General features: G+C 39.1%; 1 protein-coding gene across 1 annotated transcript in view; it reads right to left on the minus strand.

Annotated features, from left to right (window-relative positions):
- Positions 1 to 9,110, minus strand: part of PDE4B (phosphodiesterase 4B) — a 653,160-nt gene extending 644,050 nt beyond the window's left edge. Inside the window, exon 1 of the mRNA XM_081490838.1 lies at positions 8,364 to 9,110. The gene's annotated coding sequence lies outside the window, so the exon portion shown is untranslated. The remainder of the gene's footprint in view (positions 1 to 8,363) is intronic.
- Positions 9,111 to 20,721: the final 11,611 nt, after the last annotated feature.

Genomic DNA, 20,721 nt, shown 5'->3' on the forward strand with positions numbered 1-20,721 from the left:
AGCAGCGCTCCTTATCCCTGAAGGCTAAAAAGTCCCTTCTCTCACCTACAAGCATCAGCAGGACTGGCCTGGGCAGATCCTTTCTGCCCCTTCCAGGGGCATCAGCAGGGCTCACTGGGAGCTCCAGAAACACCAGACAAGTCAGGCAACCTGAATTAGCACCACAAAGACTCTGGAAATTAAACTATCATTGGAACTACAGCCCACAAAAGTAATTCAGGACTTGTGTCCTAAATCTGAACGGGGTGACTGTCTGTTAAAGTATAAGATTTCAACAGGACCCAGAACCTCTTGATATTGTAGCCAAAATACCGAGGATACAATCACAACTTAAATGAGAAAAAAAAATAGACTAAAACCAACACCAAAATGAATCATACATTAGAATTATTTAGTAAGAATTTTAGAGCATCCATTATAAAAGTGCTTCAACAAGCAAATTCTCTGGAAAAAAAAGAAAGGAAAATTTCAACAAAGACACATAAGTGCCAGAAAGCACCAAATGGCAGTTACAGAGCTAAAATATACAATAAACAAAATAAAACACTCACTGGATGGGCTCAGTAGTGGAGATGATAGAGGGTAGAATCAGTGCACTTGAGACTAGGTCAATATAATTTATCCAAACTGAACAACAGAGAGAAACTAGGACCCCCTCCAAAAGGAAAAAAAAAAGATGACAAACAGAGCCTCAGGGTTCGGTGGGACAGTAACAGATGATCCAATATTCATATCATCACATCCCAGAAGGACGTGAGAGAGACAGTAGAGTTGACGTGTACTTGAAGAAATAATGCTAGGGAAACCTTGGTACAAGACACAAACCTATGGATATAAGACCAAATCTTAAATGGAACAAACCCAAAGAAATGCACACCAAGACCCATCACCATTAAGCTTCTAAAAAACTAAAGACAAGGAAAGTATCTTAAACCAGCCTGAGAGAAATGGCACATTGCCTTTAGCAGACCATCAATTCAAATGACAACAATTTTCTCATCACAAACCATGGAGGCCTGAAGGAAAGAGCATATTTTTCAAGTGCTGAAAGAAAAGAGCTGTCAACCACAAATTCTTTCCCAATATGAACTGCTTAATTCATATTCAGTAAGTGAAATAAAAAACTATAACACTGTCCTATGTTCAAAACAACAGCACTTATAAAAGAAGGAAGAGGAAAGAGATCCAAACAAAAATAGTAATAGCCAGAGCAACCACTGAGAAAACTACACAGAGAGATACACTCGCAAACACTAAAAACAAATCACAATGGAATCTTATAAAATGTTCGAGTAACTCACAGGAAGGTGAGAAAAGGGAAATAAAAGAATAAGAAACAGAGAAAACAAACAGAAAACATAATATTAAATAAAATGTCAGACAAACATAATGCAGAGAAATTGGATCATTCATACATTGCTGGTGGGCATGTAAAGATACAGCTTCTCTGGAAAACAATTTCTTATAAAACTAAATGTGTAACTGCATAGGACCCAACAATCACACCCTGGGCATTTTTGATCCCAGAGAAGTGAAAATTTACACCCACACACACCTGTACGTACACGTGCATACCAGATTTAATCATAATGCTGAAAACTAGAAACAAATCAAATGTCCTTCAATGCCTAAACAAGCTGTGGTATACTCACACAACAACATACCATTCAGCAATAAAAAAGGAATAAACCATTGACATGTGCAGAATCCTGAAATACTCTGGGGATTATGGTGGTGGCTGGAGAACAAAAACAACCTCAAAGAGCAGATTAGTGATTGTCAGAGGTTAGGAATGGGGTAGTGAGTGCAAGGGAGGAGGGTGCAGTTATAAAAAGGGCAGCAAAAGGACTCCTTGTGGTGTTGGAACTATTCTATATCTTGACTGTGGTGGTGAATACACAAACCTACCCATGTGCTAAAATTGCATAGAACTAAATGCATGAGGGGGCTTCCCTGGTAGCTCAGCTGGTGAAGAATCTGCCTGCAATGCAGGAGACCCTGGTTCAATTCCTGGGTAGGGAAGATCCCCTGGAGTAGGGATAGGTTACCCATTCCAGTATTCTTGGGCTTCCCTGGTAGCTCACACGGTAAAGAATCTGCCTGCAATGCGGGAGACCTGGGTTCGATTCCTGGGTTGGAAAGATCCCTTGGAGGAGGGCATGGCAACCCACTCTAGTATTCTTGCCTAGAGAATCCCCACGACCAGAGGAGCCTGGTGGGTTATAGTCCATTGGGTCACAAAGAGTAGGACATGACTGAGTGACTAAACACAGCACAGCAAATGCATGAGATGGCTGGATAGCATCACTGATGCAATGGATATGAACTTGGGAAACTCTGGCAGATGGTGAGGGATAGGGAAGCCTGGCATGCTGCAGTCCATGGGGCACAAAGAGTCAGACATGACTAGGTGACTGAACAAAAAAACACATACACAAACAAGCATAAAACTGCTAAATTTGAATAAAAGCCGTAGATTCTGTCAATATCAGGTTCCTGGTAATAATATTGTATTATAGCTATCCAAGATACTACGCTTGGGGAACACTGAATGAAGGGTACACAGGATCTCTCTGTATTATTTCTCAAACTGCATGTAAATCTATAATTATCTAAAAATGAAATTCTAATAAAAAAATATTGGGTGAAAGTTGTGGGGAAGCTAGTTTTCACATAGTCTGATACTTTGAGACTATAATATATACAGAGTATATATTAATTTCAAAGGAAAAAAAAGGAATAATTTTGTAGGTACCATCTTTCAAGTGATTCGACTTAGTCACATGTAACGGGACAAACAGACTATCCTGCTGTGATGCAACAGGAAATACATATCACAGATGTAGGAGTATTCTGGCTAAAAATGTTTACCCTGAACCTAACTGAGTGAGTAAGCCATTAGACAAATCCATACTCAGAGACACTCTATAAGACAATTTCCCTGGACTCAACACAAAAGTTAATGGCACCAAAATAAGTGGACTAGCATAATTAAGCTTTTTAAAATAATTTGAGGATATTGTGGGGGGAAAAAAGAAAGTAACTGAAAAGGGTTGATTCTCACAGAGTATATAGTCACAGAAAGACATCTTATGCCACTAGCATGGCAGACTGACTTCATATGAACCAAACTCCTTTCTGTTATAAACACATATATACTTAGATTTTTTAAAGACCAGGAAAATTAAATAGGTTAAATAGTTAAGTTTGAAGAGAAAAAGGTAATCTGTAGCTGTTAGTAAAAAAGGAAACAGACACAGGACTAGCAGGCACATAAACTGATAATACAGCAACCCAAAGTGATACAGAACTTAGACGCAGGCATGAATGCCTACAGGCTGGAGATGTCGCCTGTGTTCAGGGACAATAAATTTTATTTGGGGCCCACGGAAAGAAGGAACTGAGACCTCTGCCTAAAGAACCCTGAGACAGTTAACCTTTCAGTTTAATAAGAAATAGAAGTTTGTCCTGGAAGCAGCAAGAAAATTTGTCTCTTCCTGGGGCTCTGCATGTGCTCACTCACTCAGTTCTGTCCCACTTTTTGCAATCCCATGGATGATAGTACACCATGCTCCTCTGTCCATGGGTTTTTCCAGGCAAGAATACTGGAGTGGGTTGCTATTTTCTACTCCAGGGGATCTTCCTGACCCATGGACCGAACCCGCCTCTTGCACCTCCTGCATTGCCAGGTGGATTCTTTACCACTAGTGTCACCTGGGGAGCCCCTGGGGCTCTGCACAGAAGGGGGAAAAAAAGGATTCTTTGAATTAACCACCTCCCACAAACAGTTTGAATTTACATCACCTGCATGATACAGGAATCTCAAGCAAGGAAATTAATGTAAAAGCTGATTCTACAGATGTTAACTAGACATAACATGGTGATCATTTCACAACATATACAAATATCAAATCATTATGTTGTACACCTGAAACTAATAAAATGTCAATTATATTACATGTCTTTATAACTTAATTTTTTTTTAATCTGATTGATCCCAAACCAACAAATTTCCCAGGCTAATCTACAGAAGCAAGCACAGAACCACTCTACAGGGAAACTTTCAAAAACTAGAAAAAATATGGCTACCAGAGGGAAAAACCAAAAGCAGAAACCTAGCTGAAGATGAGTTCGTAATTCAAATAACAAACCTCATGAGGAAAGGATCCTCCTTTAAGTGGATGTATAGTTTTGGAAAAACCAGGAGACCCAATTGGGATAACTAACTCCCAGAAGAATTTCAAGTAAGAAAACAACCTGAGACTTATTATAAAATAAGTACACTATAATTATTAAAGAGACAAAATATGGATAGAGTTCATAATAAAAAGACAGAAAACTTCAGGGAAAAAAACAGAAAGATATGAAAAAGGCATCAAAGAGCTCTCCTAGAAATAAAAAAATAAATCATAGCTCAATGGAAATTAAAACAATAAATATCAAGGAATAATAGTTCTGAATAATTACCCAAATGCATTTTTTTTTAAATTTCCTAATTGAAAATAATACAGAGGTAATATACATAAGAGATAAAACAAGGTCCAACATATATATAAGAATTCTAGCGAAAAGAATAGAGAAAAAAAAAGGCAAAATAATATATGATGAAATACACTGTGGATTTTTAATAATTCAAGAAACACAAGAGTCATCTGACTAAAGATAAGAAATTCCAAGAAGAAACAGTAAATAAACCCACACCTGGGCATACCACAGTAAAACTGAAGAACACCAAAGACAGAGAAATCTCTCTCTCTTTTTTTTTAATTAATGTACAGTTTATTTACAATGTTGTGTCAGTTTCAGATGCACAGCAAAGTGATTCAGTTATATTTATATATACTTTTTCATATTCCTTCCCACTATAGGTTATCACAAGATATTAAATTCCCTATGCTGTACAGTATGTCCTTGTTGCTTATCTATTTTACATACAGTAGTGTGTATCTGTTAATCTCAAAATTCTAATTTATAGAGTAATCTTCAAGCAATGAAGAAACTTCTAATGATCAACAAGAGAGACAGTATCTCAAAAATGATGAAAAAAATAATTGTCAACATAGAATTCTGCTCTATTATTCAAGTGTTAAGTTCAAATACAGTTTCAAGCAAACAGCAACAATAAAAAGATGAAGAGAGTTTTATCATCTACATATGCTTACCAAATAGATACACACTTCTATAAGGAGGAATTTGAATCCAGAAGGAAGAAGGATGCAAGAAGCAACAGTGAACACAGAAAATGTGGGTAAATTAAAATAAGCATTGACCTTAAAAATTTCTAAAAAGAAAAATTATATAAAAATGACACAATGGCTGCAAAAAATATGGCACAACTATATCACTAAACAATATTATTAAATATGGCATATGCTCAGAATTATAACAGTATAAGTCTCTTTTATTATCCAAGAGGAGAGTAGATATTTTGATTAATATCATTTGTTAAGACAAAACGTGAATGTTAAAAACATAAAAATACCTACTACTAAAAGTATAGAAATGTATATAGTACTCAAATCAGTAGACTGAAAAGAGACTAAAGAAACTGTAAATCCACTAACAGGAAAGAATGGTAAAACAAGGAGGGACAGAAGAGGAACAGGCCCATAGAAATGTCCTCCAATGAGAAGTGACGCTATATTTTAAAAGATAAAAGAATAAAACCAGCAAAATGAATGTGCAGGGAGGGTATTGCTACAGGATGGCTTCCCAGGGAAGCCGACTTCAAGATGAAGTTGAGCATGCAATTTTATTAAGGACTGCCTTGCTATGAACATCTGAGAATGGAGAAGGAAGCAGAATCGGCCAAGAGAGATTTGGTGCTGCAATGCAAATCCCACGGGTGGTTCCAGAGCCAGAATGATCCTTCAGAGTGATTGGGAGCTGGGTTGATATGGTCAGGCCTTTATACTCCCACATAGATCAGTCACTGGATGTGAGCTGCCCTGGAAAGTGGTGCCACCCTGGACCCAAACGGGCAATCCTCAAAGAGACTGACCCTTGAAGACCATCTGCTGATAGCATTCCCAGAGCTGGGGCGACATGCTCTTCCTTAAAGGGGGACCTGGCACGTCATAGCATCTGCCATATTACCACAAGGTGACTGCAAAAAAACAGTGCTCAAGGAAACACATGTGTCCTATGATCAACATCCCCACACCTTCTCCAAAATCTGCTGCTAGAATTTTCTTAGAAAGAGCAATGAAGTTTTATGCCATAATAATAAAAGATAATTCAAGTTACTAAACCCCCAAATCTTTCTAACTCGAGACTACATCATATACTTCTTGCTTCCAAATTAAAGTAAATCAAATAAGATATCAAGAGCAACCTGGGACTCTTTATTCCTTCGCAATGTTAAAGCTTCAGTTTGTAACCCAAAATGAAAATATCATTTCTGTGTCTAATATTTTGATCAAGCACAAACCCTTACCTGGGCTATAGCATTATTAGTAGTAGCACTATATTATTAATACTACAATATTAGTACTAATATTATTATTATAGTATCATTACCAAATATCTGTCTCTGTACAGACAAAAGACTACAAGGGCAGAAAACTAAATAGGATTGATATCTTATACCTCATATCAAAACCAGGTGTAGTCATAAGAAACAAGCACGTGCAAGTGGCTACCCTCTAGAGAAATTCAATATAACTTATCTTTGTAAAATATGTCAACTGAGAAATATACAAGGAAAATAGGCTGAGAAGAAAAACATGAGTAGATGTATTGCAAACTTGATTACCTCACAATTGTAATGAGAAATATAGAGAGATGATAGATATACAGATAGATAGCCTCAACGCATCAATCATACCATCTCAACAATGCCAGTCTAACAACTTTCCTTATTTTGTGTAATTGGGATTCTGTTGTTGAAAAAGAACAGAAACAGCCAAATATGCCAAGACCAACTAATGGTTTGAAGAGGTGAATACACTATTGTGATGCTAAAGACACATGTTGACATTAAGAGGATTCCTCTCTTGGGAGATCATAAGATAAATGATGTACCCTTAGAGGGAAGTACAGCTGAATTTCCCTTCACCCGAAGGGAAATCATCTACCTTATGAACTTCATGTCAAATTCATGCATAGATAACTTCCAGACCCCAGACCCCTCCCTACACCTCAGGTCTAGCTAGGTAAAAACACTTTGAAGTCCTCAGATTGTTTTTATTTTTATGAATATTATTTGCATAACAGTCAGCTTTTAGTAAAAGGAAGATGGGGAGGGTGGATGGTCCACTAAAAAAAACAGCATCTGTACTTCTTCAAAAATAATGCAACCTGCCTTTTATTCTTACACTGTAGCTCAGAGCTTTCAAGTAACCAGAAACCCCTGAATTTAAAAAGATGAATTTGATTCAAAGAACAGTTGTATCTCAAACAGATTAAAGACATAAAATGCACAGACTTATCATCTCTGTTTAGTAACATGATACGCATGTGATATAAACTTAATGTAAATGTAATGTAACTTTAGGCAAGAGTCCCAAAGTATTTCTTTACATTTAACCCAGGCATGTGTGTATATTACATATTATACTATATGTAATTTAGTATATGTTATTTATATACACATATTCGCCTTTAAAATGAGCCACACTGTATTTAAGAGCTATTCCTCTGTGCTCTCTTCTTTATACTTGCTTTAAAGCTGTCGACTATAGCAGGTTCAGATTATTTTGAAAGACAGCACTTGGAAGGGGTGGGGGTGGTCTGTGAAAAAGAGAAAGAAGGAAGCAAAACAGGAAGATGTAAAGGACGGAAGGCAGGAAGGAAGGGGGGAAAAAACCCTACAGACACATAAACACACACACACACTCATAGGTTAGAAACGGCCAGGCCCTAAGCACAGTCCAGCACCCCTCCCCAAACAGGAGCTTCCTAAAAGTTCTGAGCGGCGCTTTCGTGAAGCCGTGGCCTGACTGCACACCGGGCAGGCAGGACCATCCTGAGGCCGCAGCCCTGGAAACTCTCGGGTACTTCAAGCTCCCCTCCCGTGCCCGCTGTCAGTCACGGGGCACCGCGCGCCAATTCATCGCCCACTTCTGAGCGAATCCTTCTGCCTCTCTCCATCCTCCCTTGGCTCTCTCCTTCCCGGGGATTTGCCAAGGAGTCTAGGGCCGGAGGCAGAGGCAGAGAAGGAGCGAGCGCAGAGTAAGGGCCGGTTGGCGGATTTCCCACCAGCGGTAGGAACGTAATGGTCAAGGCGACCATCCTCGCGCCGCCCCGTTTCCCCCGCGCTCCCTATCAACCCCACGGGACCCACACTCTCCATTTCAGCTCCAATGTGTGACGAAGTAAGAGAAGAAGGGGAATAAACCCGCAGCTTCCGCGGCAGCCCTTACCTCAGGCTACCCTGGCGGAAGCTGCCCTCGTCCTGTCCGGGGCGCCGCGGGTGCACCGTCGCAGCCGCCGAGCTCGAACGCCCGGGCTCCGGCCGCAGCTCCGCCGGCCGCAGCTCCGCCGGCCGCAGCTCTTCCGTGCGAGGCAAGCGTGCCTCCCGCGCTTCCCTGCACGGGGCACGAGAGGCGGCGAGGAGACGCTGGGGAGACGCTGGCGCGCCGCTCGCGTGCCGCCCGGCCGGCCGGTGGGAGACCGCATTCGCCGAAGCGGGGCTGGCGGCCTGGGAGGGGGGCGCACGAGCCGGGGGCGGCTGCGGAGCGCGCGCGGACCAGCTGGCGTGGAGGACCCCGCCGGGGTGGCACGGGCGGCTCCCAGGAGCTCCTCTCTCCTCCTCTGGCTCCCTAAATCCCTCCTCTTTCCCCCCACTGTCCCCCTCCTCCGAAGAGACAGCTCGCCGGCGGCACTTGGTCTGCCGCGCTGCGCTCTTCAGCCCGGCGCGGGGAATAACAATTGGATCCTATTGCACGGACTGGATTCTAGTGTAGTAGCTTGTAACTGCTGAGGCTACCACCTGTCACACTGTCCCCAGCGGGCTGGCCTCTCTCGGATTCCCCACCCCGCTTGTTTTCCTTCCCTACCTACCTCGCCGACCGCCCGCAGTACTCCGCCGGCACGAGACCAAGGGAGTTTTGCAAAATAACCCTCACTCTTAGCCAAGAGCTCACGGCATCTCCCTTCCCATCCGGGCTGAAGGATCACGCACAGTCTCTGCGTGCCTAGCCAAAGCCGGATGCCGAAAATCCTGGTTTGAACCCCACACTCGCCGCCCCCCCCCGCCCCCATTCATAATCCCAGCGGCCGTCTGCCACTACGCGCCCTCCCCCAACCGCCCGCGCTCGCTGCGATTCGTAGTCCCTGGAACGTGTCAGTCACCCGCTCTACATCTGCCATGAATACAGTACTAGAAGCTCCACAGCCTAGGGTTGCACAAAGGGGGATGGGGAGGGAGAGCCCTCAGAGCTTGGTGTAGGAGGAGGCGAGGGAGTGAGTGGGGCAATTGCGTGGACTGAGCCCGTGTGACCGTGAGAGTCCACTGCCCTGCTGTTGCACAAAGGAGCTCAAGGAGTGGATCAGCACAGTGCTATTGAGGCAACCGGTCAGATCACCACCGCGGAGGTGGCCCATCAAGATGCCCTGGGAGGGAGGGTCGCACAATTTGGGATTTTGTACGACTGAGCAACAGGCACCTAGGAACCTGATTGTCCCGCCTGAAAAGAATGTAGCTGGGTGAAGGCCTGCCAGCTATGGGGGTCTTAGGAGAGAAAGAGAGAGAGAGGTGGGGGAGGGGGCCGGGTGGACAGGCTTCCTTTTCCCGTTGTCCTACCTTTGCATTCATAGAAGGGGAGAAGAAAGCTGGCAAGGAAAAGAAGAGAAAGATTAAGGATGCAGTAACTTTGCCTTTTGAACCACTACAATCAGCTAGAGACCGGAAAGACTAATGGATAAAATTGGCCTGTTTATCAGTTTATTCTAATAAACATTAGGGTACGCCCATTTTGCACTAAGCAAAATATACTGCACCAGATACTGGGGGTACAGAGATGATTAGGATAGAGTTCCTGCACCCACGGAGCCCACAGCCCAGTGGGAGAAGCAACTATGAAAGCCCAGAATGGACCGGTATTACACAACAGAAGCACACACAAATTGCATTAGTGGAAAGAGTTTTTTCTAGTTGGAAGGGAAATGGATTTAGGGAATTAGATCCCTTTTGAACTGTGCACTAAGGGGCAAATAGGGGCGTCCCAAAGAAGTAGCAATATAACCTTTTATTATTCATCCATTAACCCAAACCAGCTTTACATACCCATTCATTCAAAGTCGTACTTGAGAAACTTTTCAATGTAGATAGGTAATGAATTCCTCCTCTGTACTGTTTCCCCTTTACAGTTCTGGAGCAAACATTTTCAAACACTAGCCCTTGGAGTGTAGAACACCCAATCGTTCCCAGCTGAGATGCTGTCTTCTTGGACCTGTTGCTTTTAATCCTATATCATCTGCCTTATCTACTAGCTTGAAATTGAGCCCAAAGCCAAAATTAATACTATGGAAGCAATGAGCATTTGGAGGGAAGCCAATAAATCCTACAATGCCATCATAGTTCTGACACAGTCTCTGTAAAATGATGACAGTATAATCTTTTTCCTGAACTCAGTGACAATTAATTAGTCAGACTCATTAAATATGAAGAGACTGTTGCCCGAATAGTGTGGGATGGGAAACTAAATTGTGATTCAATCTAGGAAGAAGAGAACCAGTTTGAGTGACAGGCTCCCCCTCTCTGAATGTTAGAACCTTGAAAAATATTAACGATTACTAAAGCACACAAGGTTATTATATCATCTTCAGAAACATATGTCCAAAGGGTTATTGTTGAAAAAAAAAGAACTAAATGGACTCTAGTATGAAGATGATGTCATCCATTTAAACATCTTTCCCACTTCTCCTTAGAAATTATATAAACTAACAAAAAGAATGGGAAAAAATGTTAAATGCCATTTTCAGCAAACATATAGATTTTACTCACAAACTCCAAAGTACTTGTAAAGATTGCTAAAAGCCAGCTGAGTTTGAGCAGAAGTCAAGTGGAAAACGCCCAAGGAGAGTCAGAGGAAACTAGCAGTAGGAATATCAGAGAACATCAGAAAAGGTGTATTTCCTGGAAGTTTGGGTGGGGGGGTAGTTAGCATAAAATACAAAAGCAGTTGTCACTCAAGAACCAGAGCAAAAGCAGAATATGTAAGGCAGAAAAGGCATACCTGGAGGGGATAAGAGGCACAGAGGATTTCCAGGGAACCCTGTAGCAGGTCTCAGGGTCAGCAAAACTATAATCCTTAAAGATGAGGCAATTAACCATAAGATGTAGAAGCCTTGTTCCTTGTTTGCAAGAACTGGGGAGCACAGAACTGTTAGCAAAAGGTCTCCTGAGCCAAATTTACTTCAGATATTCAAAGATAGTATGTTTACAGAAGACCTATAATTACTGGAAGCAGTCTGATTTTTTTTTTTCGAACTTACTTATTTTTAATTGAAGGAAAATTGCTTCACAATATTGTGTTGGCCTCTGCCATCCTTCAACATGAGTTAGCCATAGGTACACATGTGTCCCCTTCCTCCCACCTCCCACCCCTTCCCACTCCTCTAGGTTGTTACAGAGCCCCAGTTTGAGTTCCCTGAGTTATACAAGCAGTTCCCATTGTTTATCTGTTTTACACATGGTAGTGTATATGCTACCATGTTACTCTCTGCCTTTGTCTCACTCTTTCTTCACCCCCACCCCTGCCTGTGTCCATAAGTCTATTCTCTATGTCTGAATCTCCCATCTCCACTGTTGCCCTGTAAATAGGTTCATCAGTACCATCTTTCTAGATTCCATATATATGCATTAATATACAATATTTGTTTTTCTTTTTCTGACTTACTTCACTCTGTATAATAGGCTCTTGGTTCATTCACCTGATTAGCACTGACTCAAATGTGTTCCTTTTTATGGCTGAGTAATATTCCATCACACACACACAAACACACACACACACACAGGAAAGGCTTGGACACCTGGAGCCTCTTTCCAGAAAGCTAGCTCAAGCTTTTCCACATGGAGGTGAAAGAGTTCCCAGCAGCAAGAGATAAGGCAGGCCCCAGTGTTCACACCCTTTCAGAATTCTGCATGTCATGTTTGCTACTGTTTCATTGGCTAAAGCAAGTTACATAGCTAAGACTAGAGTCAGCATGGGAGGGCATGGATATGGAATGGGGTTCTTGTTGGAAGTCTTTAATATAACAATCTACCACAGAAAGCAAGAACTTTTTGACTGAGAGAATAGGAAAGCTACCTTGAATCCTCCATGTCAGGAACTTTCTACAAGGACTGACCAGAAAAATACATAATTCATTTAGTAGTGAGAAATGATAAAGAAGAAACTGGCACAAAAGAGATACAAAGATAATAATTTAAAAAGAAGCATCAAAACTTACAAAGAGGTGAGGGACAATGTTGCCAAAAAGCCAATAAAAAAAAAAAAAAAACTGACAGATCATAATTTGAATAGTGTTTACTGTTGCCAGGCAATATTCCAACCACTTTACAGATATGAACTCAACAGAATCTCAGGAAAAAATCCTGTGAATTAGGCATCATTGTTATTCCTATTATTAATATATATATATATATGAAAGGAACTAAAGTACACAAAATTAAATAATTTGCTTAATCACACAGAAGCCAGTATTAAATCCACTCATTCTTTCTCCAGTGTCTGTACTCTTATTTAAGTTATAGCTTATAACTCTTAAGTTATATTGCCTCCCTTAATGAAATATATTTACTATTGTGTTAAAATAACCTCAGATATGCAGATATCTGATCTATGGTGGATGATAACAAAACACAAATGAAGAAACACGGAAAAGAGATGAGACTTGAAATGAGTTGAATTAAGTATGAAGAAGAAAAGAGAAACAAACTGTCACAAAAATGAATACAGCACAAATTGGAAGAAACACAGAAAGAAATTAGCACTGTGGATAAGTAAGAAACAGGGAAGACAGATATAAGAGAATGGCCAAAATTAAATGAAAATAATGAGATATATATTTCTAAAGTATTTCATAAAAATGACAGTGATTGAAGAAATATAATGCAGAGCCAACATACCTATAAACAGTGTCTCTAGAGAAAAAAACCTTTGCAATGGGACAGAGCAAATACTTTCAAACAAAATTATGAAAGAATTTTCCTGAAATTAAAGAAAAGACTTGAATCTACATGTTGAAAGTAAACAACATGCAATAAAGAAATTTGGTTTATGATAGTTAAGCCAAGATATATTACTCCTTAGAATTCAATTTCTCTCACTAGGAAGAACTTAAATTAAAACTTTCTCTTAGAGGATGCAAAAATGAAAAAAATTATGGGGACCCATTATAGTAGATAAAAATAATCATTAGGATTATATTAGCATTCTCTCTTTCTATGTCTTAACCCTTTATCATTTCTAATTTTCAGTATTTATATCTTTTTTATTACTTTTTAGATTGCGGTGTAATTGATTTACAATATTATATTAATTTCAGGTTCACAACACAGTGATTCAGTACACTTACAGATTATGCTCTAAAATTTTTGCAAAATAATGGCTGCATATTCCTATGCTGTACCTATGCATATTCCTATTCCTATCCTTGTTGCTTATCTGTTTTATACATAGTAGTTTACATCTCTTTTCCTTGATTAACAATATTTTTAGATATCTTATTTTTACAGTTAAAAACCCAACTTTTGGAATTATGTATTAATTCAGATCATTTTCCTTTCCTAGCTCCTTTATTTCTTTTTCTAAAAACATAGTTCTTTTCTTCTGTTTTGCTTCCTTTTATTTAATAGTATTCTTTTCATAGTTTTGAGTTGGTGCTTACTTAGTTAATTAAGTTGATGCCATGTCACAGAATTCTGATGAGTAGTATTTTAGCATTATTTCATAAAAATCCTTCAATTTTTATTCAGAAGTATGTAAGAGAATTTTTTGCTTATAATTTCCAGTTGGAGGGCTTTTTTTCTGATTTTTCCACTGATTTCTAGTTTCATTGCGTTGTGATCATAGAATGGTATCCATAATTCTTTATTTTCAGATTTTATTGAAATTTTCTTTATAGCCTCATCCATGGCCATTTTTCATGAATTAAGGCTATAAAACCATTACAATGTAGAAAATATAAGAGTGTATCTGGAAAACCCAATCAAATGAGTTGAAAACTATTACAAATAATAAACAATATATCAATATAAATAAAAGTAGTTTTTACATATACAAATAACAACCAATGTTCAAGCTGGATTTAGAAAAGGCAGAGGAACCAGAGATCAAATTGCCAACATCCACTGGATCATTGAAAAAGCAAGGGAGTTTCAGAAAAATATCTATTTCTGCTTTATTGACTATGCCAAAGCCTTTGTGTGGATCACGATAAACTGTGGAAATTTCTGAAAGAGATGGGAATACCAGACCACCTGACCTGCCTCCTGAGAAATCTGTATGCAGGTCAGGAAGCAACAGTTAGAACTGGACATGGAGCAACAGACTGGATCCAAGTAGGAAAAGGAGTATGTCAAGGCTGTATATTGTCACCCTGCTTGTTTCACTTATATGCAGAGTACATCATGAGAAATGCTGGGCTAGAGGAAGCACAAGCTAGAATCAAGATTGCCAGGAGAAATATCAATAACCTCAGATATGCAGATGACACCACTCTTATGGCAGAAAGTGAAGAAGAACTAAAGAGCCTCTTGATAAAAGTGAAAGAGGAGAGTGAAAAAGTTGGCTTAAAGCTCAACACTCAGAAAACTAAGATCATGGCATCTGGTCCCATCACTTCATGGGAAATAAATGGGGAAACAGTGGAAACAGTGGCTGACTTTATTTTTCTGGGCTCCAAAATCACCGCAGATGGTGACTGCAGCCATGAAATTAAAAGACCCTTGCTCCTTGGAAGGAAAGTTATAACCAACCTAGACAGCATATTGAAAAGCAGATACATTACTTTGCTAACAAAGGTCTGTCTAGTCAAGGCTATGGTTTTTCCAGTGGTCATGTATGGATGTGAGAGTTGAACTATAAAGAAAGCTGAGCACCGAACAATTTATGCTTTTGAAGTGTGGTGTTGGAGAAGACTCTTGAGAGTTCCTTGAACTGCAAGGAGATGCTACGAGTCCATCCTAAAGGAGATCAATCCTGGGTATTCATTGGAAAGACTGGTGTTGAAGCTGAAACTCCAATACTTTGGCCACCTGATGCAAAGAGCTGAATCATTTCAAAAGACCCTGATGCTGGGAAAGATTGAAGGCGAGAGGAGTAGGGGACAACAGAGGATGAGATGGTTGGATGGCATCACCGACTCAATGGACATGAGTTTGAGCAGACTCTGGGAGTTGGTGATGGACAGGGAGGCCTGGCGTGCTGCAGTCCACGTGGTCGCAAAGAGTCAGACACAACTGAGCAACTGAACTGAACTGAGATAAAGTAATGAATAAAATATCTCATTTATATTAGCAACAAAAAGGCTGAAAAATTGAAAAATGCATTAGGCAGGAAATATATAAGATCTACAGATAGAAAATTTTGGTAGACTGCTGAAGGGCACAGAAGAAAGTATGAACACATGGAAAGATATTTCATGGTTTTAAACAGGTAGATTCAACATCCTAAATTACAATAATAATTAAAGAAATCATTAATTAATTTATAAATTTAAAGTAATTTCTCTTAAGCTGGTTTTTTGGGGTTTTGTGTGTGTGTATGTGTGTGTGTGTGTGAACCAGAAAACTGATTCTAAATTTTGTGTGGAAAAATAAACTAAAAAGAAAAGTTTTAGAGGAAAATTTGGGCAAAGCTCAAATTCAAAAGTCACTCAAAGTATATTGAAGTTTGACTCAGAAAAAGAAAAGGGAAAAGTTACATCATACAAACACCATGAGTAACGGTAAAGGACAAACTGGTATAAATGATTTGAACTTGATAGACTCTCAGTCATTAGTGGTGGGAGTATAAATAGATTAAACTCTGGCAGGCAATTTAGCCACAGAAATTAACATCAAAACACATGTACAGTCTGACTCACAAATCTCATTTTTTAATATACGTCAGTTACTAAGTATACTGAGCATATTAAATGAATATACTGACAGTTACTAAAACTGACTCATAAAATAGTATATACAGAAATTTATTTGTGGTGATATTATTTGAAATAACACACTGGAAACAATTCAAATATGGTTTTCTGTTGTTGTTGTTGTTTGGTTTCCTTCTTTATTTTAAACAGAGACACAGTCATACAATGGTATATTACTATGCAGATATAAAACATGAGAAGTGTAATGATATGGAAATTTTTCCAAGGTACATCATTAGTTAAAAAAGCACTAGGTTACCTTTAGATAACAAAGGGCTAAAATTAAGAATATATATTTGCCTGAATTGAATATGCATTTTAAAAATCTCTAAAAGCATACTCAATAAGCTGAGGTAGTTAACTCTGGGAGATGATAACAAGCTTTTCAGTGAATTTTTAATACTGTTTGATTTTAAAATCATGGTAATTTTTGTCTATATTAAGTAAAATAAATTTTAAAATCATTAGATATAATGTGAATCATGTTTATCTGCCATCTTCTCTTTAAAGTTGGGAAAAAATGTGATGTGCCACAGAAAAATAATAGTACCACAAGTACTTTCTTTCTATGAAAAGGTCAAGCTAATTTCCACATGCAGGGTATAATCATGTCAGCAGGCATGATTCATATGGTTATTTCAGGCGCATAATCTTCCTTTGTTATTAATTAATCATATATTCAAGTATCAAAAGGGATGACAATGTCTAAAGAAATGATATATTTACTCATGTCCTGTTTAAAAATTCTTTTATATTAGACTTCAGGCCAAGATTGCCTGAAGCATGAATTTCAAAAGCATGAAGGTGTGAACCTAACTACTTAATGAACTTGAAGAATGTACAAATTCAACTCTGCTGTTCTCAAACCTTGGCTCTTAAGCAGAAAATAAGAATCATCCTCTGATCAGGTCAACCATAGGAGGATCTCCGGCTTATCTCATAGAGAATCACACAGCAAAAACTTAAAGTCACTGTGAGTATTGGAAGAACAGAATCAAACATATTGTGTTCTGGAAAACTGCAGACTTGCTCTGTTTTCACCTCTGCGACCCGTTCTTTGGGACAGCGAGTATAAACAGACAATGACCTATTTTATAGTGAAAACATGATTCAAGGCAATTCAATCTTCAAGTTTCCTTCTACTACCTATCTCATAAATATACTTCAGTTCCTCCTAGTTTCTAAGGCACTAGTTTAGATTATGATACTTGATATTTGTAAGTCCACTCATTTCATCTACAAGAAGAACCAGAACAATAGAAATGTCATTAAAGTTGTCGGTCTTCTCTATATGGAGATTTACAGTAGTCTTCTGGTAGTAGAATTTGCCAGGATTTTGTAGAGAGTTTGGATATCTATAGTATGTGATCATTTGTAATACGTATGATAATGGTACATACTCCAGAGGACTATTGGAAAATTAAGTGATAAAAAACTTGAAAAGCATTTGGTATGAATTGAGTCGTTTACTTATTTCCACACTAGTGAACAGAATCGATTTACTTAGCCATAATTAAATGAATCCAATCCTCCCATTTTCTATATAGCAATAAGTCATTATTTAAGAATATGGAGAATTCTGAACAGGATTTATTAACCAATGATCTGACATTTATGAAAACTTGCGTATTCTTTGCATTTTCATGAGAATTTATAGTCATGCATGTTTGCCAAATGATTTTGTATAGTTATTTTTAGTCTGGGCAAAAGCACTATTAATCCTACAAATGAGAAGCAGTAGTATGAAAAAATCAATTTGAATGTAGCATATTTAGCCCCAGAGAGCTCAATTACATATCATCATATTAACTATGTAGGCAGGAAAGAGCAGAAAACATCCTCATTTCTAATGGTAGCACTGAAAAGTAAACCTTCAAAAAAGAAAAAAAGAAAATCTATATTATCAGCCTATTTCATGGCTGATATTAGACAAGGAGACTTTGCTCTGTGTTCATTCAGTCAACATTCATCAAACAAATAACACATATTGAATGCTCCCACGTGCCACGAACAATGCAGGGTAAGTAGAATACAGTGTTGAACAGGATGAGCGCCGAGACTAACAATGACTATCAAGTGTCACACTTGGCTTCTGCCTAATCCAAAATAGAATCTGCCAAGGGACTTTGGGTCAAGCATCTGGCTTCTGCTAACTTTTCTAGAGGGAGCATAGCTATAATTTGTCTGTGTAGCAGCTTATAGTTAAGGTCCAAGTTCAACTGTGAGTTAAGATATGGCAAAAGCTAACCCATTTTTCTGGTCATTGGGCCCTAGTTTTCTGTATCTATATGGTGACTGTCAGCTTGGGGTGTCAACAAAATACTGTGGACTGAGTGACTTAAACATTTACTCCTCATAGTTCTGGAGACTGGAAGTTTGAGATCAAGTTGCAGTGGTGTTGGTGTCTGGTGAGAACTCTCCTTACTGATACAAATGTCCTCACATGGCTTTTCCACCATGTGTGAAGGAAATGGAGGGAGAGCGAGAGAGAAAGGAGCAAGCTCTCTGATATTTCCTCTTATAAGATCACTAGTCACATAATGCGGTCCTCATTCTCATGACTTCATCTAAACCTAAGTTGTCCCAAAGGTCCACCTCAAATGCCATCATCTTTGCGGTTACAGCTTCAACATATGAATCTGGAGGGATAAAATTCAGTCTAGAGCAGTGACCTAGAACAAGAAAGCAGTAAGGTAGCTTCCACAGTCAGAAAGTTAGACCTATGATACTGAAAAAATACTAACCTACATGCCCACATGCTCAATTTTTTTTTTTTTTTTTTTTTTGGTCAGTGAAAGAGGGAAAATACTTCCTATGTAGGCTGTGGTGAGAATAATAGGTAGTATATGCAAAGACTCTTAACTATCCCACAATACTCTTTAAAAAAGATTCTATTGTTGATATTCTTGATAAGCTGTATCCTTAAACAGTTAGCCAAGTGCCTCTTAAGACCATAGTAAAGTCTCATTCCATTTAGCAATATAATATATTGCAATACCAAAGATCTGTCCTAGAATTTTTATTATCACTATCAGCGTTAAACTATAGTTTTCAAGAGGTTAGAAAAATTTGTATTCTCATACAAATATAAAATGAGCATGTGTCAATCAGTTAGTAAAGGTATAGGGGGAAAAAGTCTATAAATTAATCTCTGTTCCTACAAAACTATAAGACAACTTGATCAAGATATGGTCAAGCCCAGCACCACACTGATTATTTTGATACACAAAATAATCATTATTTCCAAATTTTAGATGATTTTTCTGACAGTTTCCCCTTGAGGATTATAAATAATCTCAAAATAACATTCATGATCACAAAGTGGATAGTCTCATGAAATTCAGTCTGATTATTTTCAAAGATCCAACAAGAATGTTAATAACCACTTGACTTCCATGAGTTTATTCTGCCAATCTAGAGCTGCACAGAACTGAGCAGCTGCCAATGCAAAATCATTGACATCTGCCTGGGGATTTTCATAAGGAATATTGTATTGAATTTTTAGAAGTCTCTATTATTTGCCCTCTATCTTGAGACTTAAAAAAAATAGCAGAATACTCTATTCACCAAATTTTATCTACAGTGCCTATAAATTTGGGTGGCATCTCTTTTTGAGGCCCTCAAAATTTGCTAAAGAGTGGTCTGCTAAGAAATGTCCTTTTGTCACCCAATTTTCTAATCATGTACCAAACCAGTTTTCTTAGGGCTGTGTATATACATTGGCCTCTCATATAAGATTGATCCTTGTTCTTTATCAGCCAGCCTGTCATACTTGATTAAATGAGATTTACACCACCCTTATGGCAGAAAGTGAAGAAGAACTAAAGAGCCTCTTGATGAAAGTGAAAGAAAAGAGTGAAAAAGTTGGCCTAAAGCTCAACATTCAGAAAACTAAGATCATGGCATCCGGTCCCATCACTCCATGGCAAATTGATGGGGAAACAGTGGCTGACTTTATTTTTCTGGGCTCCAAAATCACTGCAGATGGTGACTGCAGCCATGAAATTAAAAGACGTTTACTCCTTGGAAAGAAAGTTATGACCAACCTAGACAACATATTAAAAAGCAGAGATATTACTTTGCCAACAATGGTCAGTCTAGTCAAGGCTATAGTTTTTCCAGTAGTCATGTATGGATGTGAGAGTTGGACTATAAAGGAAGCTGCTGCTGCTGCTGCTAAGTTGCTTCAGTTGTGTCCAACTCTGTGCAACCCCATAGACAGCAGCCCACGAGGCTCTGCCATCCCTGGGATTCTCCAGGCAAGAACACTGAAGTGGGCTGCCATTTCCTTCTCCAGTGCATGAAAGGGAAAAGTGAAAGTGAAGTTGCTCAGTCGTGTCCGACTCTTCGCGACCCCATGGACTGCAGCCTACCAGGCTCCTCCGTCCATGGGATTTTCCAGGCAAGAGTACTGGAGTGGGGTGCCATTGCCTTCTCCAAAAGGAAGCTGACCACAGAAGAATTGATGCTTTTGAATTGTGGTATTGGAGAAGACTCTTGAGAGTCCCTTGGACTGCAAGGAGATCCAACCTGTCCATCCTAAAGGAGATCAGTCCTGGGTGTTCATTGGAAGGACTGGTGTTGAAGCTGAAACTCCAATAATTTGGCCACCTGATGCGAAGAGCTGACTCA

Source organism: Giraffa tippelskirchi, chromosome 5 (genome assembly GCF_054371585.1).
Source record: "Giraffa tippelskirchi isolate mGirTip1 chromosome 5, T2T-mGirTip1v1.2.pri, whole genome shotgun sequence".
Taxonomy (NCBI): domain Eukaryota; kingdom Metazoa; phylum Chordata; class Mammalia; order Artiodactyla; family Giraffidae; genus Giraffa; species Giraffa tippelskirchi.